Below are 27,437 nucleotides of genomic sequence, written 5' to 3'. Positions count from 1 at the left end.
CTTTCTCTAGACTGGAAAACATGATTTAAAAAATGTTTGACAATTGCCTCATGTTGCAAAGAAAAGATCGAGCAAGAATAGGAAAACGTGGTCTGAAAAAAGGCACAGTGCAATGATGGCACAAATGTGATTTTATTAGGACCTTGCTGTATTAACAGGAAACTGGAGAAGGTAAAAAGCAGCTCATGTCTGCCACTTCACACCTGGAGGAATATGATCTACCAATCCTATCAGGCCAAAGGAAGTCTCAGCCTTTGCAAAAAAACATTCACCTTCCTCTTTGTCCACACAATTATTTGAGAATCCTTTTTGATGTCTAAAAGGGTGTTTGCTCCAGAATTATCCATTATTACCACAACAAAGCCATTCTGCTCAGCACAGCCCAAAACAAGCTACTGATAATGGAGGGTTCACAGTCTGCAGCAACAACAAACACTGAAGTCTCAAGCCTGAGAGAAATAAAAATGTGGCATTTCTACTCCTTGCACAGAAGAAAGCATCACTTCATCTGTTTCACGGGCAGGATATTTGGCCTAAAGTCTCCTCAAGGTATTAGCAAATACTCTTCAGTGGCACCTAGTGTCATTCATCCCATCCCTGTACTGCCTACTGAACATGAACCTTCTGTTCTCAGATCAATGAAAAATGGCAGTGATTAAAGAAAACACTTGCTGACATATTCATCTGGATTAACAACTGCTAGGGCAACAGTTTCCATGACAAAGCAGTGGGCTTTATGAAGACTTCTGTGCATGAAGCAAGTACCTACACAGACACGGTGCAGAGAACAACTGATATAAATACTAATTTTAGTTCAATGGACTTGACACGGCTACAGGACTAGAACTGAATGAAAACACAGACATTACTATCAGCACCCCTGGCAACAGTCTTGGCTGTGCAAGTTACATGATGTTACCCTCCAAATTTTTGCAGAACAGCTGAAAAAAATCTTTAGAGCTTGACCTTGTAGAGCTTTAATAGGGAGCAACTCACAAACCTGGTCTTGAGCCCTCATTTCCCTTCATAATGCAAGTGCACCTTATGCACCTAACTGTGCCATTGGTCACAAAAAGCACCCCATGAGTGATCAGCTTGTTATTAGCTAAGACCAAAGCTGCACCACATTAGCAGTGACCAAAGTGCTGACAGAGGTTCCAGCCAGACCTGCAGAGCACATCCTCATCAACACTTTCAGTTCATGGGATGGTTTGTTAAGGCTGCAGCCCCTGATCACTCCTATCAACAGTGAGGTGTAAATTCAGTGTAGCAGCTATCAGTTCCATGCAGTGACCTGACATCAATATGACGAGCATGAGCTATTTTTAAACCAAATCCTTGCTTGTTTATGCTTTGAACTCAATATAAAGGCACAACACAGCAAAGATTGTCTGAAGCTGGAACTCCACTGGTATTGATGGTAATTCAGGACACAGAGGTGCATATGAGCTTATGATTAAAGCAGGATTCTTTCTACAAGTATGGAACTACCCAAGCATTCAACTTTAAGTGACATTTCACACAAAAAATCAAGCAATCCCCTCGCTTTGCTCTGACACGTCACATCGTTCATTATACAGAAATTCTGCACTGAATATGTGCCAGGAGTATAAATTGCATATAAAGCAATTCTGGGGTTAAGATCTAGTCCACTAATATAAAACTCAAAACCAGCTGGAATACCACTGATATGATAATTTCATGCAGAGTTACCACGGCTGGAACTTTTAAAACTAAATTTAGGGCATTAAAGGTATCACTTTTTGTTTGTACACTGTCTGAAAAACCTCTGTCTGATAGTAATGAACATTTTTCAGTGTGTTAGTGTAGCACAGAAACAAATTAGAAATGTTTCTGAAGAACAAATAAAAATAAATCATTTATAAGAATCAAATTAGCAGTCACCTAATCCAAAACTCTTCTGTAGCCCTCTGATCTCCTTCTTTCCCCTTATTTTACACATGGCTTCATTGCTTTTCCCTTACGCATCTTCTGGTATTTTCACTGCTAAAAGTAACCTTCAACTTGAAAAATGTTCATTGGCATCTTTAAAGCTTTTGGGTTTTGCCCCCACATTTTCCTATTTGTTCTCTGATCTGTGCTTAGATGAAAAAGCAAAAGCTCCAGGGAGGTATTTATCTGTGTTACTTAAAATGCTCTATACCTCTGCTCTGCTAAGTGCAGAGCTGTGCTTGCTTTTACCAGAGATCTGTTTTTCCTCTCTGATCTTACCAAGCTCATCAATTCTCTGCTGTCTCAAGCCCTGCTAGTGCATTTGGGATTAGTTTTCCTGGCAGAAAAAAAAAAAAAAATATATATATATATATATATATAAGTCCTTATAGACATATTGCAGCAGAAGTCCAGTTGATAAGCTTGAGAAAGTTCTCAGACCTTGAGGTATAATGACCCAAGATAATTATTGCACATTTTCCTAAACTAACGCTGCAGGGAAGAATTAAATTAATGAAAGATTAGATTTTGCTCTGAAGCAGGTTAGATGAAAGCCATGACCACAAATAAATAAAATAGTAGTCTGGAATGGTGACCCAATGCACTAGAAAACCATCAGGGAAGCAGGAGAACGAAGGCTTTTAGTGTAGGAACTGACTTAACGTGCAAAGCACAAACTAGGTCAAGTAGAAAAGAAGCAAGCACTATACAAAAATCTTAGAAGACAAGTTAGCAGAGATTGCTGAAACAGTCTATCAGCCTCCCCAACAGCACAGCACAGACTGGACAGCCACTATTAAACTGCACAGTGCCTAATTTAGATGCTTCATTCCTGCCACCTCCAAGTGCTCATCTCTGTCTAACACTGAAATTCAGTGGCACGGTCGTGCCTGGCCTCTCTGAAACACTGACCTGACCTGTCCCTCCCTGGCAGCCAGGCCACACCAAGGAACAATGTTCTGTCAAAAAGTAAAACCAAGCGTCAATTAACTTAAGCACATTTCTTCATATTTTATACCTCATTCCTGATAAATTTGACTAAATACGGCAACAAATCCCATTCACAGGGACAGAGGGAGGGGGAGTACCAACATTTAGTACCACAGCCAGTATGTGCAGGAATTAAACTCTGCTCCACGCTGCTGTTGGTCCTAGCCCAAGCTTGGGATTTATGTCATCACAGTACAAAAGCTGATAGATCATTCTAGCAAGAGCAGCTCACAAAAGAATGCCACACAAACTCCTTTTTAATGCATCCATGTAGATTAATTGTCAAAAAACCTGACTCCGTCTTGAGGACGTGAAGCTTCCAAACTCCTACAAAACACATCACTGGAACCAGTGAGGGCACAGGTGGTCTGTCCAAGTGCCTGAGCAGGCAGCATTTGGGCTGAATTCAGGGACAAAAGGCAAGGGTTCTGTGCAAATCAAGGGAAGGTTGGTCAGGATGGTCCAGGGGAAGGGTTCACCCTGCTTACACCTCCCTGCAGGCTTTGGAATGCAGGAATAAGGCGGCAGCAGTGGGAAGGGTCCTGGCTGGGCTCTGCTTGTGGCCCCAGCTTGCTGAAAGGTGATGCCAAGCTACTCTAAGAGGCACCTGTACACAGTTCCAGAGCTCTCCATGTCACCAGAAAGCCTCTGGAGCTGTTACCAGTGCTGTGGCTTCACAGAGAAGAGCACTCTGTGCCCAGAGGGAGTGACAAACCACGGCTGAACACCTCATTGCCACCTGCCAGTGCAACTGCATCCTGCTTCAAGTGAAATGGGACAATTGGAAGGCAGCTGCCTGCAAGGTGGGATTTTCACAATCAAGCCTAGGTGACACTGGAGAACAAACCAGTGGGGCTGCACTGGGACAGCTTTGATCTTCACCACCAACAGAGATGGCAGGGAGGAGAAAACATGGAGAAAAGGCTTTGCGAAGTTCATCAAACTGGTGGGAAGCAAAGTTGGAATTAGACCATCTACTGGAGCTCTCAGAAAACAAATGTTAGCTGTAGTCCAGAGTTCAGCTAAGACTAATGTTACCTAGTACAAGTCATGCAGTTCCACATATCTGTGCTCTGCTCCTCTCTCAAAGGATCAACCTGCCTCACACATTTCAGGGGCAGGAATTAGTGAACACGAGTTGCTGTTAAACAAACAAATAAAAAGCTCAAACAAAATCCCAAGCCAAAATAACACTCCAAAGCCACCACACACCTACCACCATTTAAAAAAAAACAAATCAAAGAAATATAATCCCACCCTCTCACTGGAAAATTATTCTCAAAGAATAAATTTCTCGAATAGTTTCCTCACAAGATCTGGACACTACAGCCCTAAATTTAGCACAGCCTCTCAACAGAGCTCTCTCAAACTCACAGAGGTTTATGTCTCAGCTGGAATAAGCCCCAGCAGCTCCCCAGTGGTGAGGAGCTCCAGACGTGTGTCTGGGTCACAAGCCTGAACAATGACCCAGGACTGAAGGAAAATGGGCTAGAGGCATTTTCCCAAAATGCTGGTTATCTGTTTTCACTTGACTTACAGTCTACAGCTTTTAGGGGTAAGGCTGGGACAGGAATTCATGATGATTACAGACAGCTTGGAAAGCCAAGAGCATCCATAGTTTATTAAAAGCACATTACATTGACAAAGGGAACATTTTTTTTCTGTTTTGAGTTCTCTCTTTCAAGTGTGCTTTTTTCCACATCCACACATTTCATTTGTCTCTGTAGCATTTACATTTCAAATAATTCACCAAAACAACAGTAGGAGGCTGATTTACACTCACAGAGCAAATTAATTCAGAGCTAACAACATCATCCCCTCTGCCTCAGTGAGCAGAGATTGCTGTGGTTGTGTGCAGCCCACAGGAAAGCACAGTGCAGCTGCTGGAGGAAGCACTTCAAGAGATTTAAGATGATAAACAAGCGAATGGCGTTCACGGGGCTGGGAACCCCACCCAGACTGCATTGCCCAGGTGAGAAGAGCCCCTCTACCCTCCTCTTCACCCATTTGGGATTGCTAACCCCTTGTTTCCTTGGAAATAGTGCTGCAGCCTCCATCAGTTCCCTTCTCAATTATGTGCTTCATTTATCAGATGCTCGGTACAGGGAGGTCCCTCTGCAGCTGCCACAGTGAAATTCATCAGAGTGATGTCATCCCCCTCCTGCCCCAGCAGTGCAATTCTCCAGCTCTTACCGTGTGATGGACCCTCTCATCATCCTGCTTGTGCTTGTGGGCCAGTTTAACAGGAAGAGGGAAGTCAGGCAGGGAATTAGCAACAAGGGAACAATGACCGGTTAGGATGAGCTTCATGAGGAGATAAAACCAAAACAAACCACCAAAACAAACCAGAAAATCACCAGGAACATGGTCCTTCAAAACCAAGCCTAGAGAGCTGAGGTCATTATGATGACATTTCTGAGTAGGTAATGAAACCATGTTAAGGCAATCTTTGAAGGAGAAATCACAGACTGGGAAGGAAAGACAGAAAATATTTACGTGGAGAAAACAAGCTTCATGCCCTTCATTTTAAAGAAACATTAAGAAGGGAGAGGATTCAACATAACAAAATTGAATTAACATTTTGGTATAGTGCCACAAACATAATTTCTTTTGTGAATGAAGCCGGGTCCTAATTAGCTGAGGTAAAGAGCAAATCTGTGCTTGAAAACAAAAAGGACAGCTCTTCACTGGGAAACCAAGCACAGATCCTCTGTGGGTCTGCTGGGCACATCACCCAGGGTACCATTCATCAGCAATAATGCACTGAGCCACCCACTCAGGTTTCAAGAGTTTTTAAATCCCAATTAGAATCGAAATGACTTGCAGGGAGGCTTAAGGGAGTTCACAACTCTCTCGGGTAGCAGAGATAATTATGGGGAAGAGAGAGGTGGATTATGAATGGCTCTGCAGCTCTGACTCCCACGTCACCACTTGCTCTGCCCTTGCAGCTTGGCCCACTTTGCCCTGGCACACACAGGGCACAGAGCTGCCCCCAGCCCCCTCCTGGCTTGGTGGGTGATGGCACAACTGGGAGAGGGGGAAGGACTTCACTGGTTTTGAAGAAGAGTGGACACAGTGGGCAAAACAGATAGGAAAGCACATAAATATACTCTCTTCATCCAAAGCCTGATGCTTTGTTGAAAAGTCCCTCTGTTGTACTGCACATAAACTATTAATTCACTGGCCTTGTTCCCATCACAGCTACTGACTTGGAAAAAAGCAGGCACGTCCTCCTCCTCCGTGTATTTGTTGTTTATTTGCTCAGGTCTGATTACTCATCCACAGTGACTGTTTGCTCTCGTTTTGCAGATGAACGTCTCTGGAAATGCTATTTACTTTATGTCTGGACAACCCTGAGCACAACAGGGGCCAATTTGAGTTCAGTGCTTTAAGCCCTGTTACAATCTAAGCATGGAGTCACTGGCAGCAAAGCTAACAGACAAAACCTTTCTAGTTCTAGCTGCAAAACCCAGGCACATTCTTTACCACATCCTTGGTAGGCTGTGCAGGTTGGAATACCTGGCATGTCATTTACTGCCCCAAAAAGGAGTTTTACTCATTGAAATGGCTGCAATTTAAAGGAGTTTGGATGTGTGTGTGTGGAGGTGGAACAATCTGCAATCATTTTTTGAACGCTTCCTCTGTGAAAGGGTAAAATGATTGCTCTTCTCCTTTCTAACAGCTAACAAGCGCTGACATTCCAAACTCATGCAGAATTCTCACCTGTCCATTTCACTCTGCTGCTTAGCCCTGTGCCTGCTACGTCTTGAGTAAAAATCAACCCCAGACCAAACTGCTCTGACTTGATGAATAAACCACCGCCAGCACCAAAGCTGCCCTTCCATCAGAGCACTGCATCCCCAAATCCTGCCAGGCTGGGGAACAACACACGTGACACTGCCTGGTGGTGCGTGACCAGAGTCACTTCAGATCAGCAGTGTCCTCAGTGAGCCATCAGCTCACCTGCAAAGCTGAAAATGCCTCATCTCTGTATCCATCCATATCCACCCATTCTTATCCAGAAGTGTAACAAAAACTGAGGAAATTGGAGCAAATGGGCCAGGAAACCAGAACAATAGTTATTTACAGTGGGCAACACCTACTTCAGCAAACATAGGAGGTAAAAGCAGCATCAAAGAGTGTTAGTACAGCTGACAAGCCTGACAAAACTGGACTGGAAGAGATTTTTGTCAATAAGATTCCAGGAATTTATTTGTTTTTATCTGTTTTTATATGGGTTTTTTTAGAAGAACATCAGCTCCAGATTTTTAAAACCTTATAGGTACATCCCACAAGTTGGAAGATCAGCAATCTGGCAAAAAGAGACACACTGTTTATCCAAAAGATTATTCCCACAGACTCCCCAATATGATCTCAACACTTGTCACTGCATGGCTACATGTGGCATCATTCCTAGAGTCACCTTTGGGCTTCTCTCAGCTTTTGTTTGCACAAATATAGGAAACTTCCCTGTGGGAACAGGCAGACAAAGGAGCCATACTTATTTTACTGATTTTTACTCTGCCTTCACTTAATCTGTGTTCACCTGAACCAAAGCCCTGGCGCATACTCAAACATTCCCAAAATCTATGTTTTAATCCTTTTTTGTCTCTTTCAGAATGCAAATGAAAGACAGAACCAATATTTCGAGTCATCACCAGCCCTCAAATAAAGACCTTGAATAGAAAATGTTCCTCCATTCTCTCAGGAATTGTTGTTCCTCCTGCCTCTGCAGCTACTTCCCAAAGACTTAGTTGGTGATTTCTTCACACAAGTGCTGTTATGTCCCAAATCTAACACTTGTCTCTTTTAATTCTATTGATTTAGTGATGATTTGCTTCACCTCTAAAACAACTTCCTCAGAGCACTCACAGGAGAGTGGTGGGAAGCCAAGATACCATGGGCTCTAAAAGAGCCTCCTTTCCTGTACCTGCTACTTCATTAAACAAAGGAAAGGACACAAACCTGCTGTAGAAATTTCTGGTTGACTTATATATCCAAAGATTATACATTTCTAGTCTGTCTCTACATTGAAGCAAACCCTCAAAAGCCCAAGAGTATGGAAGCTATGTCTTTGATAAAGGTTTTGTTGCCCAAAAGCAAAAAAATTTCTTTAGTCTTAAAGTCACGGTCTAGAAACAAGAAAATTTTACTACACATGAAGGTTTAGCTACTGGCCTGAAAAAACACACTGGGGAATGGTTAAGATAATTTTTATGAAGAATTTGCACTAGGATGTAAAACAATTCATATCACAATAGTCTCTCAAATGTTCCATTTGGTCGTGCCAACTTTGCATGGAAACAAAACAGACACAGGTCTTTCTTATGATGGCATCATTCACATTATAACTTGAAGGGTTAAAAATGAAAAATTGTTTTCATAATAATTTAAAGCCTTGACAACGTGGCCACTTTGGTTAAGGCAAAACCAACAGCAGAGCCTGGAGGAGGAGGCCTGCAAGCCCCAAACTGGGCTGGTGAGTGACACTGGGCACGGGCTGTCTGCAGCACAGTCAGCACAAAGAGCCTCTGCTGCCCTTGTGAGAGGCAGGCTGCTTATCCAAGCGTCTGAGGACAGCTTTCAGAGGCTAACTTTGAACGCTTCCATTTGAAAAATGTGACCTTTGGTTTTTCCCAGAATTCTGCATAAATGCCATAAATCTAGCCTTTATCTGGGTGAAGCTATCCAGGCTGACAAGTGGCTTATATCTATGACCTTGGACCACAGAAGTAATTAAAAATGAATGCCATGAGAAGACTTTCAATTGCTCTTGTGCATTATCAAGTATAAGTCTCAAGGGGCAGCAGGATTGTTTTGTTGACATTATTTTGCATGACCAGTCTTCATGTAACACGCAACACATCTGATTTTATGCTGGTGATACAAAATTTTCATTAAAAATACTGTTAAAACTGCTTTACCTATGGGAAATCCCTCTGTCCCAGTTTACATTTTAATCTGAGTTCTAAGAAAATCCCTGAGATCAGACTACCAAATATTTCTGAGGGGAAGACAGAAAATCAAGGATTAATAATATTTAACTAGAACTGCCACAATAGCTCAGGGATCAGGCTTTTTGCAGCAGACATTTGAATCACACAGTGCTACACGAAGGAGTCAAAGCCAGGCTCTGAATTAGTCAGGGGAATTCTCTGCTGTTATTTAGAACAGGTTTGGGAGATCAGCTCTGAGCAAGCTGCAGGACAGATGCTGAACATGGCCCAATGTAATCCAGTTTTTATATTTGAGTAGAAAAAGACACCAAAACATTGCCACTGGAAGATGGGTGCAGAATGGCATGGCACCATATCAGCTCGGAGTCCTCACAGACAGAGACAGGGTGGGAATTTAAACTTACTCAGACATGGAATAGTTACACTTTTGTCAGCAGAGACTTTGCTGCCAGAGCACAGAACTGGCTGGTTTTAATAACCAAGACCTGTAACTGAAGAGCAGGAGTACAAACCAAGGAAAAGGCTGGAGCTCAGAGGTGCCCTGGGTGAGTCTCCTGCCCTCAGGGCTTGGCTGGGGTGAAAGTGGGGGCTTTTCACACCAGATCCAGCTGCACCCCACACCACCCGTGATACATGTGAAAATGAGAGACACTGCACGAAAATAATTTCAAACTGTACAGGGACAGTCATATTCTTATTAAATACATTGAAGAACTCAAGGACAGGCCTTACAGCCTTATGCATTTGATACTGTTCTTACTGAGATGCTCACTGTGAATATTTGTTCCCTGGGAGCCTGGGAAATGTGGATATGATATGTTACTGCAAATCAGATTTAAGGAATTATCCTCATGATACTGAACCTACTGATTGATGCATCTCAATAAACTTTCAAATATCATAGGAACAAAAGCAGGTTTTGCTTTCAATAAAATTAAGTTTCCTAGGAAACTGGCATGAGAAGGTGCCTCATTTCTGAGTTCTTCCACAACATTCAGCTCCAGGTCTGAATTGTGGCTGGATGTGTCAGATGCAATCTCTCCCTACAGCAAGAAAACTCTTCCATGGAAAACATTATTCCTCTTGAAATATTTTAAGTATTCGATTCAAAGCTGTTATTAATCACCTCTTTAAAAGGAAAAAAATTTTCTGTCAAGGTCACATTGGCCAGGCCTTTCATCATTAAATTCATCACTTGGGATGTTTGCTGTGGGCTTTGAGAAGGAAATCAGAGGAGCAGAATTGGTCAGATCAGCGTTTCAGCAAATTGTGGTCCTGAGACGCTAAGTGTGCGTCTTGAACTGTGAATTCCAAACGACACATTGCCACTTCCACATCACTGCATGTAGCACAGAGTAACTTGGAAGCTTTGGAAACTGATTTAGAAGTTGAATCCATCCCCAGCTGGAGATGGTAAAAATGAGGTCCAGTTAAAGGCAGATATATCAGAGGCTCTGGTCAGCAAAGGGACATTCTCCTCCAGACTGGCTGCAGCAGTTAAAGTCATCCTTACAAATCTGACACCAGTGTGGAACTTGCTTGGAAAGTACACCCAGGCTAAAACTTCCCTTCCAGAGCAAGACTTTGTGTGTTCTAAACCACTACCCTGGTGAACAAACCAGCAATTCTTTATCAGTTGTTTGGATTTATGAAACAAGCACAATAATCCTTTCACTCAAGGGCAGGTACGTCAAATGTGATCTTTCCTGTGTTTAGCCAACTTTTAAAACATTGAATTCCACAGTGCCACTGCTATTGGATGCTATCTGTGCATTTTAAACTGGCTGAGGACGTGGCCTGGATGAAGTGTAAACACAAAATCTGTCAGTTTAGATCATATTTCTGTAAGACCAAGCTCCTGGCTAATTTTCATATTCATCATGAATTGTTCTGGGCAGAAACATCTTCCCTTTAAGTTAAGGTATAGCTGTCTCTGTCTCATAAATTCAAATAATTATTTTTACTTTCAGCTTTGGTGGTATTCCCCTGCACCAAAAGCCCAACTTCATCATTTCTGAGTGACAGCCTATGTAATGCAGGATTATTACATCAAAGGACAACACTGAAGTATCAATAAAGGAAAGAGGCCCTCAGGAGACTACTGTCAAAAGATATAAATTTCTTCCTCTGATATGAAAAAAACCATACCCCAGCCTCTAAAACAAATTCCCAGATGATGTCCATCCATCCTGGAAAGCCATCCATCGTTGCAGTGACAGTGACCAGTGCTCTCAGCACCAAAACCATTTGTGCTGCTTGACAAGTAAGGAGTGTTAGAGTGAGCTGTTCCCTGACAGGAGGGAACAGCAGCAGGGCAAGGCTCACCCTGCATGGTGCTGCTGTGCATGCCAGGCCAGGGAGTGTCAGCAGCCACAGACTGTCCCCCAAAAGCAGCTGTGGGAGGTACTGCTCTGCCACTCCTCAATTTCTGTAAAATCCAGAATTTTCAGGAACAGGTGAGAACAGTAAGTGTTGCTAATTTACTGCTCTGTCGCTCCTCAGTTTTTGAAATATCCAGAATTTTCGGGGACCTGTGAGAACAGCAAGTGTTGCTAATTTATTCTAAAGGAGCTTTAAAAGAGCTTAAAATCAGTGAGTGAGGCACACAGCAGTAGTGGGGCCTATAGAAGCTTAGTGTGCTGTAAAATGCATGAAAAAATGGAGGATGCTTTCTTGGTCCAGAAGGCCAAGAGTTTTAAAAGGAGCTTTAAAAGAGACCTATTCTAGTGATTAAATTTGGTGAGTGAGGCACATAGCAGTAGTGGGGACTATGGAAGCTTGGTGTGGCTGTAAAATCCATGAAAAAAATGGATTTCTTGGTCCAGGAGGCTATTTGGGTGCAGCAATGCCAGATATTGCACGCCATGCCTGTGGTGTTTGGCATGCTGCATTCTGAGTGTGTGGCTGAAGTGCAGCTCTCCTGTCAGCCTTGGGGGTGATGCTGCAGTGCAGCCTTTGTGATTGCAGGCAGCACACAGTGATGTAGAGACCCTCACCCTGCCTGGAGAGAGCCAGCACTGCACCAACTGCACAGGACCATGGCACACAGGTGTAGAGGACACTCTTCAGCCATTCAGGTGTGACTCTTCTAATCACAAGCAAAGCAAACTCAGAAATTTTTATAAATTAGCTTTTTGCTTGTATTAACAAACTGTGTTGACCATCTTTTCTTCCAACTTTTCTTCTGAAAAGATGGGTAGCAGGGGCCTGTATCACCCTGTATCAACCTTCCCACCCTCAGCTGTCTCAGCATTGCAGAGCTCTAAATCCCACCCCATCAGAGAGCAGCCCCTCCAAGAGCCCATCATGCGGCTGACAGAGCCATTACACATATAGATGAGGGACATAAATCTCTTCACGATCTTGTTTCCTTGATGAACTACTCTTCTGTCTGCCTCCTTTCCAACACAAATGCAAAGGCCAGGCTGCAAAAGTGGGACATTCTTCCCCTCGAGTCCTTGTCTGAACTCAGCAGGTGCAGTTCCACTGAGGGCAGGAAACTGCCATTCCTACACCATGTTCCTGGCGTCTGCTTATCTTCCCTGCTGGAAATGTAGCAAATGTCATCAAAGTGTATCAGAAGTTAAACAATGCCCTTGACTCCAGTATCCCTCTGCTGTAAATACAGCCTGAGCTTGTTCCAACGGGAAATTGTCCTTCTTGGGGATAATTGCTTCGTACACAGCACTGTCTCCAATCAGGCCCAAGGCACATTTTCTGAGCTCTATGACCTTTCATTGCTAGCCTCAGACTAACCTTAAAGGTTTGGGTTTGTTCTTTTCACCACACTGCACAGATCCTTCTTCTCAAAAATGTCAACAGCAAAACAATCAGAACAGGCACAATGGCGCCTGCCTGATTTCAGTGCAGAATAGCATTTCCAGTCTGATAAAGACTAGAGAGCTCTCTCAGAGCTGAGAGAAAAATGCTCTCCATGTGCACAAATTCCTTTTCATGGGGAACAGATTGATCCCAGATGGGAGGGACAAAAAAGAACAGGTGAATTCACAACTGATCCTAGATGGGAGGGACAAAAAAGAACAGGTGAATTCTCTACTAAACAAGGTAGTAGCAGAGAGATGATAAAAAGTATAATTAATACCCCCATTCTAATTAGTACTACCAGTCTAAAGCAACGAAATAACATCCTTTGGTGTTGGTCCTCCTTGATACTGTAGGCACAACACAAGTTTTCACTTGCAACCATCATTTCTCCTTGTGTCCTGCAGAGGTTGGGATGACCAAAGGTTTGAGGTGTCACTTTGGAGAAGGCTTGGGCACTGACAGCTGCAATGGTTGGCACTCAGATATCACAGTCATGGATCTTCACAGCTCCAGTGACTCCACCACTACAGCTTCACATTTCAGCCAGCTCCAGTTGAAGACAGCCTTTTGGGAGGCAGAGAAGCACACTGGGGAAGATGTTACTCTTCTGAGCAATGGGGTCTGGGATTCACAAATAAGGCTGGGGCTGATGAAGAAATTAGTAGGTTTTCTCAGTTCCAAAATGATGACAGCTGAAGAACTGATCTGGAAATCATGAGGAGAAGGCTTCCACACAGCTGGTGACAGCACTGCAGCATCACTGTGTACAGAACACATTTGATTCCTGTGGCCTTAGCTACTGCCAGAACCACTGACATCTGTCAAACCCAAAGGAGAGCTGAGTTTGGTCTGTGTGAAGACAGCTTCTGGACTTGATGAGTACTTTCCTCCACCTTCTGAGGAATGGAAATTGTGTGAACTCACCACAATTGATGCTACTTCCTCAACTAAGCATCCGCTTTGTCCCTTAGAATAATCTCAAGTTAGATATCCCTTTCAGAAAAAGCTGCAGGAAGAGGAGAAATTTGTACCTAATTCAGTCTCCTGACAGTATTTTGCTAGGCACAAAAATCAGTATCTTCATCATGCTCACAGAAATGATTACGTGGAAATAGGAGTCTTAGACAAAAAAAATTCTCACATTAAAATTCCAGACATTTCCACAGTCAAAAAGACAACAAATCCCCAAATTATATAGTGTGCAAAGAGAGTCCAGAGCAGACACCATCACTAAGGTACACAAAGGTGAGATCACACCAGGAGTCAGCGGCAAGAGAAGGAAGCCTACTCAGTGGGCTCAGCTGAGCACCTCATCCTCCAGTAGAACATCAGCAGCAACAGCTTTGTGTAACATCAGCACAGGGCAGGCTGCTTCAGCTCATGAACAGATCTATCTTGCTCAAAAAAGACCCATGATGCAAAACATTTTTGCCCCCAGTTATTAATTTATACTTCTGACATCAGTGACTGAAGCTGTTATTACCCATACACTCAAACAATCTCACTTTTCTGTGTGATGTGGAAAAAGCTAAGCAAGACCAAGATGGATAGAAGGACAAGAAAAGCAGAGAGCCTTGTACAAGGTGATGCCAGCAAGACACTCTGCTTGTTTCCCTACCCTCATTCCAGGAAGGGAACACATCCCCAGCCCCAGAGCCACAATCAGGATTGTGCAGAAGGGGCAGGTCCCCTCTTGTTGCCACTCAACCTCATAGATATTCATCTCCACTGCAGCAATAAGAGAGGATTTGGACTTTAAAAACAACATATGAAACCACATAAATATGATTCAGAAACAGGTTGAAACAATTCAACCAGTGGAAAAAGCCTCTAACTATTGGATTGCATTTATCCAGCAAGGAGTGACAGGCAAATTTGGGCTTGAGAGAACAACTTGTAAATTGTATTCCCATGGCCCACAAACATTTTATGCTGGGCTCTAATGAGAAAGATGTTGAAGGACTGTTTCGATTTTCTCTTCGTCCAGTATTTGATTTACATCTCCTTCAATCCCTCCCCAGATATATGACCAGAGTTATCTCTGCTCTAAGATGACCAAGGTGAAGTCAAATGCAGGGACTTGGAGCTGACACGGACATGGAGCTGGTCCTGGAGGCATCACAGCAGAATCTGGAATTCTCATTTCCAGTGGGTATACAATACCATTTTTAGTAGTTGCTGATCTGTGATAGCAAAAGAATGGGGTCAGAAAGGCAAGAAAACACAGATGTAGCACAGGACTGCAGAAGACAGAGTGTGACACAACCCCCCAAAAACTGCACGTACCATTAAGTACTGAGCCTGAATTCAGCACGTCGCTGCTGAAAGCAGTCCCTGATAACATGTGGCATCTGGCCTCTGTGTCCACAAACCAGTGAAATACTTAAACACCATCAGATCTAAATTCCTCTTGGGTGATTTTTTTTTTTTTTTTGGATTCATTTTTGGAATAGAATGGAGAGTCACCACAGATAAGTTCTCCAAGATGGGGGTACTGAGCTGCCTGGAACACCAAACTCCATCTGATACTGCCTACACGACTCACATAGTTTGAATTCCCTGTGGGAGCAGCCAGGTACCCTCCTGGGTCTACATTAGTCACAACTCCACCATCTACACAACACGGCACTGAAAGTGGAAAGAGGGGGCCTGTGAAGTCATCTTCATTCTACACAAATACACAGGAGGCTTTTAAATACATAAATTAGTAGGGAATAAATATCTTGGAAACAGAAGTGTGCTCCTAACTGTGCAGAAAGGATTTCATCCAACTTTTACTAGAGTGAAGGAATTTTGGAATGGAGCCAAAGTGATTTACTGTGCAGTAATGAAATAAAAAGATCAATGAAGCCAATTACTTGAATTGCAGCTCAAAGCACAGGTGGTAGCCCAGTGTCCATTATGATCTTCACTACACAGGGCAAGACTGGAAGGGACCCTCACAAAATCTTCTTCAGTTCTTGTACTCCAAAGCTGAATCAACAGCAGTAGTAGTTTCTGAGAAAGCTTTCCCCAACCTTCTCCCCAAGACCTCTACTGACTGAGACTTCACAGTCCCTTCACAGACCCTGGAAAAAGGTAATCTTTTTCCAGGGCTTCTCCTAGCACCCAGTCAGAAACATCTTTGCCACTTCTCCCCTCTCACTACTCCTAACACATAAATAAGTATTCAACAGTTACCTTCAGGACAGCCTTTCCGGGCGTTTCAGGATTCATCTCTTCCTCCATTCTCCTCTACTGCACAGCCCTAAAACCATCCAAACTTCTGTAGATCATGTGCTCCAGATTACTCTCATTACTTTCTTCTGGATCCTCTCCAACTCATCCCACAGCACTCTTATTGTGGTGCCCAAAAATATGCTCTGTATCTCCTTTAAACCACTACACACACACACTTAACAAGTCAGCCTACACACTGTTTCATGCTTCAAGCAAAGCATATTCAAATGCCGTTGTTAGGAGTTCAGAACAGCTTTATTTGAAATTAGAAGATTGATGTCGTTCATTTTAGACTAGACCAGGCAACAAGAATGCATCTGCCATGAGCTCACTCAAAGCCAGTTAAATCGAGGGCACTGTGTTTCTGGGCCCCAGTAGCTGTTGCTGTCTTCACCCAAGTTCAGTGCTGCCCTGGAGAAGAGTGCCAGACACTTCTCTACTCTGCAAAGCCAGCACAACGTGTCCTGACACAACCACGCTCCGATTTGGAACTCCTCTTACTCACTGTGCCTCTCTGGTACCCATTTTGGTCTGAACTTTGAACACCCCCCCCGAGAGCTCTGCTGAACCTGGATGTCTCTCATTTTCTTTTAGTTACTGCAGCTCAGGCAGATCCTGGAAAGAGCCCTGTCAGTTCCTGTTGTGTGCAGCTCAGTGACCTTCAGGAGACAGTCTTGCTGCTGAGCATTTTGTTCAGCAGAGAACTGAGGAAAAAAGCACAGAGCCAGGTCTCTGTCTTGCAAGAGTCACACCATGGGATGATCTGCTCTCCCTAATGCAAAAGGGCAGAGTATTCTCTTCCCTTTTTTCTACCCCGTTAGCCCGACTATAAATGTGATTGCTCTGACAAATATCCACAGCAAGAGATCATTTGCCCAAACTAATTAACTGCTGTCACCAAATCACCATGTAATATTTTCACTAGGAAAGTGCAGCCTGCGCTGCTGTGTGACATTTAGCTTTTAATTGCCCTCAGTCACCAGCAACAAAATTTCAGATGTTATTATTTGTGTTGGTGAAAGTTCCCCCTCTAGATCAAAAGTGAGGCCTGTCAAATGCCATCACAGGAGCACTAATGCTCTGGGTGAAGCTGCAGCAGAGGCTGTCAGGGAGGTGCCCAGCCCCCAAAGGGAAGAGGACATGGGAAGAAGGGGATTAGGACAATCTGAAGCAGCGCAGCATCACTGAGGCACAGCAGGGAGGGAGGAATGCTCAGGGCAGGAATTCCTGCTGAGCAGAATCCTCCCACTCAGCCCGGCTCCAGCCAAGGGGGACAGGGAGTAGCTCCCTTGGAGGGAGCACACAGCACACTCCCAAGCCTGCTGCTCTCACTGGAGTTTGGGAGACTGTGGCCAGCAAGGTTTGCTCGGAGTGGTTTTCATCTGTGCAAACAAGGACAGAACAGCTGCACAGGGAAATGCTGTCTTGCTCCAATTAGCTCATGGCTGCTCATCAGCCAATTGTCCCCAGAGCTGCCCTTTGCAATCAGAGTGTGACTTCCAGCCTCACTTCAAGCACCATTAGGAAATTGCTCTTAAAATTCACAATTTTTATTTTAATCTCTCAATAAACTAGCCTGTTGATTTTTCTCTGACAGCACCATGTCTGCAGAGACCAGAGAATTCAAGTGCCTGAAGCCACTTCTATCCAAGCCACTCAGCTGATGCTGACAATGGGAAGCAGTTAAGAGTTCAGTTGGGCATGCACACATTTTAATGTTCTCCTCAATCCCAGGATGGGCAGAGCACCTAGGCAGCAAACAGAATGCATTTTGGGGTTGTATCACACCAAACATCTTGTGGCCAGCAGAACAGGAAGGCCGTGCCAAGGCCAGGAGCAAAGATATTAATTCAGGGGAGTAGCTCACCTTACAGTCACAGAATATGCATCAGGAAGCACAAGGCCATTTTAAAATTTTAATTCAAGACTGGAAGGATCGATATCCAAATTAGCCCACAATGACCTAGCTCCAGAAGGAGCAAGGATACATCAGTTCAGTGCTTCAGGAGGTTGATTGGCCAGGCTGTGACAGGTCCCTGTTACAACCTGGCTGTGAAGTTCTAACCCACACAGACATCTCTGCTCATGTGTAACTACCTTGGAAGTCTTTCACAGTGCTCGGTTTTGACAGGTAGAAGCTAACTTTGGAGCTTTCCATCCACAGATTTTTCCAGGAAAGAAATGCCTAATTCCATTTAATGTTGTTGTAAATCAGGGCCCAGAACAAACCAAAATCCAATGTCAGAAACTGTGAATCCTTTGTTCACCTTAGTATATAAAACTTCTCTGCAGTTGTGTGTTGTAAACCAGTGACATGTGTCAAGAATGAGCTCAGCAGCCCAAGGAACTGGATCCCAGTTCCCACTGTGCCACAGCACAGTCCAGGACAAAATCCAGCCTGCCTGCCCAGTTCCTGGAAGCACAACCTCAGCTGCCCTCTTTGGCTGTATGTCCTGAACTTTACTCTCATTTTCACTATGGCCATGTAACCAAGCACAGCAAGTGGGGACTGTGAGCTTGGAAGATGTGGTATTTTACAGTTTTGTGCTCAAGCAAGCTGTGTTTTGAAAGAACAGGAGTTATGTGCCAGAAAAGGCAGCAGACTAAATTTAAAAATAATTGAGGAAGATATTCTACTTGTTCATATGATTTACGCCACTACTGCAGCTTTTATCTCTTCCACATAGTCTCTAATGAAGAGTAGGACGAGTGATCAGCAGCACAAGAACTCAGATGCTTCCTGGAATCATTGTGATTTAATGTAAATGCATAAAATCCAGGCATCACAGAGCTTTTTGCAATATAATCCCAAAGCTGCTTACAGGCCAACTCAAGATAAAAATTTTTGTGCCTGTCTGGTTACACTGAACATGCAATAACCTCTCAGAGGCCAGTGCCAGAGGCTGTGAATTTACCTCAAGGTTTGTGTTTTACGTACAGCAATATGTTGTCATTAAAACAAATCTCCACAGAAGTCACATCTTAGTCATTGTCTATAACCTCCCCTTGGAAAGAATTTTACTGTCTGCTCACTGCAAGAATTCAATTACTTTTGCTGCACAAGGTGCTCAGTATGAGCATGTTCCAAAACTGTAACAGGAATTTTAAGGTTTTTTTTGGTTTGTTTTTTTTTTTTTTTGTTTTTTTTTTTTTTTTTTTTAAAAAAAAAAAAAAAGCTTTGACTAGTTTCTTGTATTACTAGCATGCAAAGAGACTGATCACAGCCCCACTCTGCCAGGCAGTTTAAGGACAGACTCTCTGCTAGGTGGGAGTACACGAGGGAACAAGCTGCTGTACAAAGCTGACAGTAGAAAGCAGAGCCAGGCAAAGCCATTTGCTGATAATCTCCCTGAAAATGAAGGAAGATCTTCTCATTCTTATTTTTGCAGGTTTTGCTACACCACCAACTCAGCTGTGTCATTACCTGCAATCACACCCAAATAGGACTAAATATTAATTTGTGCCAATTCCCTGCTGTGCTCCACAGTAAAATAACTGCTGGAGCTCTTGGGAGGAAGACACAATAGCACAGCTTTTGTAAACAGGCCTGAGAGCTCCCTTGGTTTTGTAATCATCTTACACAACTGCTATCAGCCATGACAGCATCCTTTCAGATTATAATGTCCTGAGACATGCAGATAGCAAAGACTTGCCTAAGGCTACTCTTCTTCTGCTTGTAAAACTATTAATAAAAATACCTAGGCAAAGACTTGACTTTATTGCTATAGATTAAATGAAAAGGCAACTGTGCAAAGTCTGGCCAGAAGGATTACATTATTATTGATCTGGTTATTGTCTGATCAGGTCAGCAGCAGTTCAGCAGCAGGACTCACATTCCTGCTATACAGCCCAACTCTTTAGAGATTTGTCCTCTCAGGGCTGACTTTCCTGCCCGTCTGCCTGTACTGCATAGGCTGGAATGGAGCTGTGGATTGGCAGCAGTCCACTGCTACTGCAATACAACAATTGCAATGAACTGAAATTTGCTATTTTGGCTGCACTTTTTCAAGCTGCAGAAGGAAGCCCTCACGGGGGGCTATCCATCAACATGGTTTGCCCAAATGAAAGAGTACAACACACCCTTGAACTCAAGCTTTGGAAAAAGACTTAAAATCTGTGCTTGCAGCATTTAGTGGTGCTTCTACTGCTGGGCATACCTCAGCTTTGCTTTCTTGTTAATCACCATCAGCCACCCAGAATGGCTGCCTGCACCACCATCTGCACAGGAAGTGGGCATGGCACCAAAGCCAGCAAGCCGGGTCACACTCCCAGCAGTAATTACAATGGAGAAAGAAAATCGCAGGGGAAAAAGACAATACCCCAAATCAAGCGGTGGGATGAGAGAAGAACGCACATTTGTGCTTCAAAATACTCATGGAGTCAGCTCTCTGTAATTCAGTCTGCACATTACTCCTTCAGCCCATCCTCACAGCAGGTTTTGCTGGGAAGTGCCCTGCCAGCAGCCACGTTCAGGACGTGCATCACCAGCTTCCTCACGCACACCAGGCTTGCTGTCCCACCAGCAGCAGGCCAGGATGTTATGGTTCTCATGGACTCATGCTGGCAAGAAGTCCTCTCTCCACCCAAACCCACAGAAAGCTCTCCAAGTTGGAATCTTATACTTCCCAGTTTTCAAATCCTTCCATCCTGGAGGCCTGACAGATGTTGAACAAGCATCCCACCATAACACAGCCCTCTGTGGCCTTGTGATTCCATCCATGCTCAGCTATGGATGGATTGTGGGGGAACTCCAAATGCTTTCAGCATCTCTGAGTTTGTGCTCTCCTCATTTCCAACTATTTAGGCAACTTTGGATGAATTGGAAAACAAAACATAAAAGAGAAAAAATAATTCTGGAGAACCCTTTTCTAGACTTAGTAAATGCACCAAGGGACTGTAGAAACATTCAAGTTCAGAGTAACAGAAAAGTGTGGAAGGTTTACTTTAAAGGACTTTATTATCCTCATCTGGAACAAATAGTTTAAATTATATTTTAAATCTCACCTATGGGTTTTTGGGAAGGGGAGGAAATGAAAGAAACTCAAAATTTATCTTAGAAAGTCTGGTCGTAAAGCTGCCTTACTCTAGATGTGCAAAGATTTGGGCTCACGACAGAAGTCTCCAAGCCAATTCAACAGACTGTTTTTCCTGTGGGAATCCTTGGTACATGTAAAACAGAAACCTTATACCTGATGTAGATATATAACTTTATGGCACACATGATGAGGTGACAGCACCTGTGTTTGCTACTGAAAGGAGCAGTGCCTCTCCTGCAAGCCAAGGGTGGGGAAAGAGCCTGAAGGCCAGAAACAGAGCGAGCACTTGAGAGCAGCAGCAGCAGAGAGCTCCAGGCTGAGGCCATCACTGAGGTTAGGATGATTTTTAGCCTGTGCTTTCTGTTTTTCTGACATTGCTTCAGATGTTCAGAATCCCGGCTATAAAAACATTCCTCTGAGGAGGAACATGGGAGCGAGAACAAAGAGAGAGATTTCCTTCAATAGCAAACACACACTGAGGAAATTCAAAACAAAGGAGCCCAAACCCTGGTATTTTATAGAGCCTATAACATCCATGTCACAGTTAATGTTGTTACCTTGGAAGACACAAAACACTTGCTTTACATTTCAGCTGAACCTCAAGTTTTTTAGCAAAATGCAAGTCAGTTTGTCTCAAGAGAGGAATCTGTCCACAAAACCTAGGACCCTGTAAATCTAGCTGTTATCTGACAGGAATGCAAACATACCAGCCAACAATTAGTTCAACATCCCATCTTGCTAAGGGGGATTTCTTGCTTCAACCATGATACACATTTTTTTTTTCTTTCAAAAATCAAAGCAAAAATTATATCCAAGTGTTCAAATAAATCACCTAAACATGATGGCTGAAACAATAATAAGCAAAATCTTGATCACTGAGTGAGAATTACTCTTTCTGACTTGACTTCCTAGACAAGGTTAGTCCCATGCTGATCTCAGCACAAGTAACCAAAGACCTGCTCAGGAAGGGTGGAATTCAGTTTTCTCCTTGAACAGCTGAAGCTACAATATAGTCTCTTTAATCATCAACCCTCCATAGTTTAGCCTCCATAGACATAAACAAATTTCAAGGAATGTAAAGAATTAGACATGGCCATTAATCCAGGGCCCAGAAGCTTCAAATCTTCAATTTGACATAAACTGTCTGAAAAACAGGCAGGATAGAGGATGTCAGATATTTTAACACAAGTATCTCATTTGTGCACCGTATTTCTGGCAGAAATGTGTGTTTATGATATAAATGCAAGGGTAAGAGTCTTTTCAGGGTAAAAGGATCACTAAATGATGGCAGTTCCAATTATTGCTTGCTGTGACATCCTCAAACCTCAGGCACTCAAGAATTTTTTTTCTTAGAAACATCTGGCTAGAGTGTTACCTGAGGATTCTCTCTGCTACACAAACACTCCCAGGAGCCTGAGCATTCCCACATGGAGGATTTTTACTTAAGAAGGACATATGCTGTGAGGAGAACTCCCATGGGTTAGAGAGAGCTGAGGCTCTTTTCAACTGCAGGAATAAAATTCACAAAGCACAAGTATCCTTGTTTGAGGAAATAACCTTTAAGGACAAAGGCCAGCTCTTGTGGCACATAGAGGGCCCCAGTGATAAGCAGAGCAATAAGGGGGGTCTTGAAGAGTGACATCTACACAACTGAGGCACCGGGAGGGAGAAGCTTTTCAGCTGGAAGGACAACTCTGGCACAAGGACAAACACGTACAAACTTGCTATAAGGGAATTTAGGACTGGGGAGACAATCTTATTGCAGAAGGCTTGTAACTCTCAGAGCAGTACGCTCCTGGAACAGTCTCCTAAACAGGAGTGATAAAAGCAGGACAAATCTAGTCAATTTACAGACACTGCTGGAAAATAACTTATAGAACAGAACAGAACCAGCTGTAAGAGAAAAAGGACTGCTCTTATTGGAGAGACTAAGACAGTGACTCAGCAAGTCCCTGATGGTCCTGTATTTTATTTTAAAATTAACTAAAGATGACAAATTAAGGATCAGCCAGCACTGAAAAAAACTAAACGCCTTCATAAACAGAGAACTCCAGTCAGACCCCTGAGCTGAACACTGCTGCCTGGGAGGAGATGGGTTCTGCTCTGCTGCACAAACCATTCCACAGAGCTGTCAGGATGGTAACCCCACGGGCACAGGAAGAAGTGTTGAGGAGCCAGGTGTACAGGCAGGAGGTTCCAAGAGGACTCTGTGCTCAGCTGTACCTGGGCTGCCTTTCTGACTGTCTATGAGGTGTTCAAATACCCCAAACAAGAGGCACATAAACTCCCTCATCAGTCAAGGGCTATTGGCCAACGTACAGCCAAGCTTCATTAAACTGCAGGGGAATCTGGATGCTTCCAAATGCCAGGGTAGGGCTCCAGATGCCTTAAAAGCAATATTTTTTAACTACTTTGCATACAATGCAATAAAATGTTATGATCGTGTAAGTCTTGTAAGGAAATATACTCTAGAATTTAATAAAGATGAAAGAAGTAAAGAGCTTCTTGCCATTTTATTTCTCTAGTCTGAATTGAATTGATCCAATTTCCTTTCTGCAAACCCTTCACCATGCAGGAGGAAGTTACAGGAAGGGCTGTAACTCCTGCCTGCACAGCTTTATCCTTTAACACACCCCAGGACACAATATTTCTGGCTGACTAAGGGATGCAGGATTGGAACCTTTCTCAGCTTTTCTTCCAAGTTTGTGAAGCATTGCCTGCACTATAACATTTTGTTCAAAATGGTTTTGCTGCAGCCATTTTGTGGTTTGATTCAAACCCAGAAGTTCTGTCTTGCTTCCTTCAAAGGAACTGGATGAGTTCCACCTTGTAAAGGATAGGAGAAGGACAAGCCTCAATCATGTATTGTCATAGAATGATGGAATAACCTGAGTTGGAAGGGAGCCACAAGAAGTCCACCTCCTGGTCGCACACAGGGCACCCCAGGAGTCACCCCCCATGTGGCCCTGAGGGATGTCCAAACACTCCTGGAGCTGTGTCAGGCTTGGTGCTGTGAGCACTGCCCTGGGGAGCCTGTCCAGTGGCTTTTTCTAATATCCTACCTAAATCTGCCCTGACAGCTCCGTGCTGTTCACTCAGATCCTGCTGCTGGTCACCAGAGAGAAGAAGTCAGTGTCTGCCCCTCCTTTTCCCCTCAGGAGGAAGTTGTAGATTGCAATGAGGTTTCCCCTCACTCTTCTCCTGGCTGAACAAGCCAAGTGACCTCAGCTGCTCCTTGTATGGCTGCTGCTCAGGGCCCTTCAGCATCCTCATAACCTCCTCTGGACATTCTCCACTAGCCCCAGATCCTCCCTCTGCTGTGGCACCCACCAGTGCACACAGCACTCAAGGTGAGGCTGCAACAGCACGGAGTGGGACAATGAATCTTTCTGTCCGACTCCCATTGCCTGTCTCTTGTGCAAGGCTTTTCCCAGCTCTACTTGAACACTCTTCTGGGGTTGTTGGCCTTTTACTGTGAGGCTCCTGACTGAGGACCACAGCTGGCCCCAGAGAGCAGAGCAGAAAGCGAGGAGACTTCTTCTAAACTATACAAGAGGGTTGAGTGTCTTGCCTCCAAACCCTGTGTGGGAGGCACTGGCGAACAGAAGCACACTGGGGCTGCTCTGCCTCCCATTTGTGGGCTGCAGCAATGCTCTGTGAGCTGGGAAACAATGGAGCCTTAATGCCTGCAGCTGGACAGCCAAACAAGGGCTGGAGTCTGAGAGCGGCTGATAAGCATCTGGAGAGCAGAGTGATGAACAGAGTCTGCAGCCTGTCACAGACCAAACACCCCCAGCTCCTGCAGGCAGCCTGCAAAGAGTCCAAATATGGTACTCAAACATGTACAGCACAAACACAATGTAGAGCTAAAGACTGGCGCTTCACCTATCAAAGAACAAATTCAGATGAGCACAGCAGGTGGTTGATTACAGTGGAAATATGAAGAAACACCAGATAAGGACTGACAATATGAATATTAAAGGAAAGGCAAAGCTTAGCTTTAGATTCTTACCTGAAGAGTTTTGCTGTGCATCATTTGGTCAAGGGCACAGCATCATCTTTCTATCCACCGTGCCACCCTGAACAGCAAAGCCATGCAATGCTGGGTTTTGGAGGTGCAAAGAGGAAGAGAGACAGGAGGAAGGAGTGCCAGACACACAAAGAAGTGGTTACTGAAGATTTAATGTCTGTAGTCTGATTATAGTTTTCTCCCCATACTGGTGTGAAAGCAATAGGCAGCAGGATGACATGACACAACTGGGGAGGGGAAGCAGAATCTAGTCAGAATTTCCCCTGTTGAAATTGAACCCATCATGTTACACAGGTATTGTTAGGAAACAGCTGAAGGGATCTTTCTGCCCCATCCATACAAATGACACACAGTCCAGCCCTGGTACCAGGAGAAAAACTCCCACTGTTCACTTAAAGATCAGCCCTGTGAAACAGCTTCTTGCCTCTCTTTCTGTCCCAGGAGAACCACCAGCTATCTGCCAGGATCAGCCTGTTGTGCTCATGTAAAACAATGCTGGGTGAGAAGATGCTTTGCAGAAACTCCTCATGCATCTGAAATGTGCAGAGGTCTTTGAAGCCAGAGTCCTTTCTGTGAAACACAGCAGCTGTGATACCTCCATGATAGAGGCTGGACTCTCTGAGAACACTCACCTATTTTTCAAGGGTCTGAGGTTTCCCTTTCTGAACAGGGCAAGCATCTACTGAATTAATGGAGTTAATGGAAGACTAAACAACATTTTGCCTGAAAAGAGTTGAAACTTGCTTGGAAAAAATATTGCTATACATTACATCTTTTGGTATGTTATATAGCAGAAAAAATGACTACACTTTACTTCCTTAGGCATATTATATAGCCTTGATTAATCAGTGTCCTTGTTCACAGGGAAAAATTTGTTCCAATTTTGCAGAAAAATTCACAGTATTTTAGGCTGGTAATTTGGAATTCCTTTCAAACCCTATATTGAATTTTCTTTGGTCAGCTTGTTTTTTATTCACATGTGCTCAACCTTGTGATCTCACTGTAATAAACTCACTGAAGGGCTACATTTCTCTAAAGACAACTATGCAGTCACCTCATGCTATGGATTTAAAGGGTTTCTTTTTAAAGAGAGGATTTTAATTCACAGCATTTTTAATCCACACTATGTTTAGTTTCAATATCCCATTGTAGGCATTTTCACATCTTGTAACAGGAAAGCACAAATCAGTGTTGTGACTGCAGCTTCCTATCCTATGAAGAATCCCAGTGTCTGATCAGCTGTTTATAACAATCTCAGATGTGCATTTCTGTCTGGCAAGGAAAGACACCAATATCTCTCAAAGACTGAAAGTCAAACAAGAAAATCTGAAAGAAAATCCCAATGTTGTCCCAAGTTAAAAATTACGAGAAAACTCAAATAATTAATTTGGGAGAGAAAATATTGTGCTAAATTTAATTTTAATTTTTAATGAAAACCAATATTAATTAATATGCTTCTCATATACTGATCGTAAATATAAGAGTGATAACAGGGTAGGCCACAAATCTATGAGAATTTTTTGTACTAACCAAGTTTCAAATCCCCTTGATACGCTTTAAATTGTGATTTGGACCAGGAGGTCACATGCACACCACACTCGATATTCTTCAGCTGGAAAATCATACCCACAGAACTTGCTAGATGAGCTTTAAATTTCCAGGAAAACCATATCTAGATCAGAACAAGAGAATGTGAAAGTTAAATGGTTTTGTGGGGATTTTTCTTGGTAGACAAGATTACCATCTCAGAGATAATACATCAAGTCTTTAGGTAAACTGATGAATGCAAGAACAGATTTTGATCAATATCAGAACAGCTTAGCTAGCAAAAATGTAAACGTGTTGCAGTTTCTGTTCAACAGGGCTTTGGAATTCAACACTTGGAAGGTGGGAAATGAAAGTTAACTCCTTGCTCACTGCAGCCCTGTGTTGGTCTTCTCACTTCTCCTGCACAGCCTTCCCCTGGTGCTCAGGAGGACATGGAGCAGCCAGGGATGACACAAGCCTTACTCCCTCTGAGGCACAGAAACATCAGTTTTTCTTAAATGTTCTCTTTCACATAGAGAATAAGCTGAGAAGGCAGTGGCAGAGAAATACTGTGCTGTCGTTTCCTAGCAAAAGGCCAGCAAGGAATATGGAAGAGACTTCTCAAAAGTCATCACCTACAAAGAATCCCACAGCAGGGTGCAAATCCTCTCCCACTGCACCTCAGCCAACAGCTGGTAGCCAACTTCACCAAGATGTCACAAAAACTGCTCTTCTGCAACTTTCTTCTCCTTCAGCATCTTCTTGTCATCAAAAAGGACAGAGTGAAGTGACAAAACAAAACTCCTTCTCCATCATTATGGTATTTTAGGTAAAGCAAACAGCAAACTGGGTAATACAGTGAAATAACCCATCACCTCTCCACAATGAGGGTGAAGCACT

General features: G+C 43.5%; 1 protein-coding gene across 2 annotated transcripts in view; it reads right to left on the bottom strand.

Moving 5' to 3' along the window:
- Positions 1–27,437, bottom strand: part of ARHGEF4 (Rho guanine nucleotide exchange factor 4) — a 124,220-nt gene that overhangs the window by 51,752 nt on the left and 45,031 nt on the right. The window lies entirely within an intron of this gene.

The sequence above is a fragment of the Sylvia atricapilla genome, chromosome 10, assembly GCF_009819655.1.
Source record: "Sylvia atricapilla isolate bSylAtr1 chromosome 10, bSylAtr1.pri, whole genome shotgun sequence".
In the NCBI taxonomy this organism is placed as follows: Eukaryota; Metazoa; Chordata; class Aves; order Passeriformes; family Sylviidae; genus Sylvia; species Sylvia atricapilla.
The sequence above is the reverse complement of the archived record's forward strand: the minus strand, read 5'-3'. Positions and strand labels throughout refer to the sequence as shown.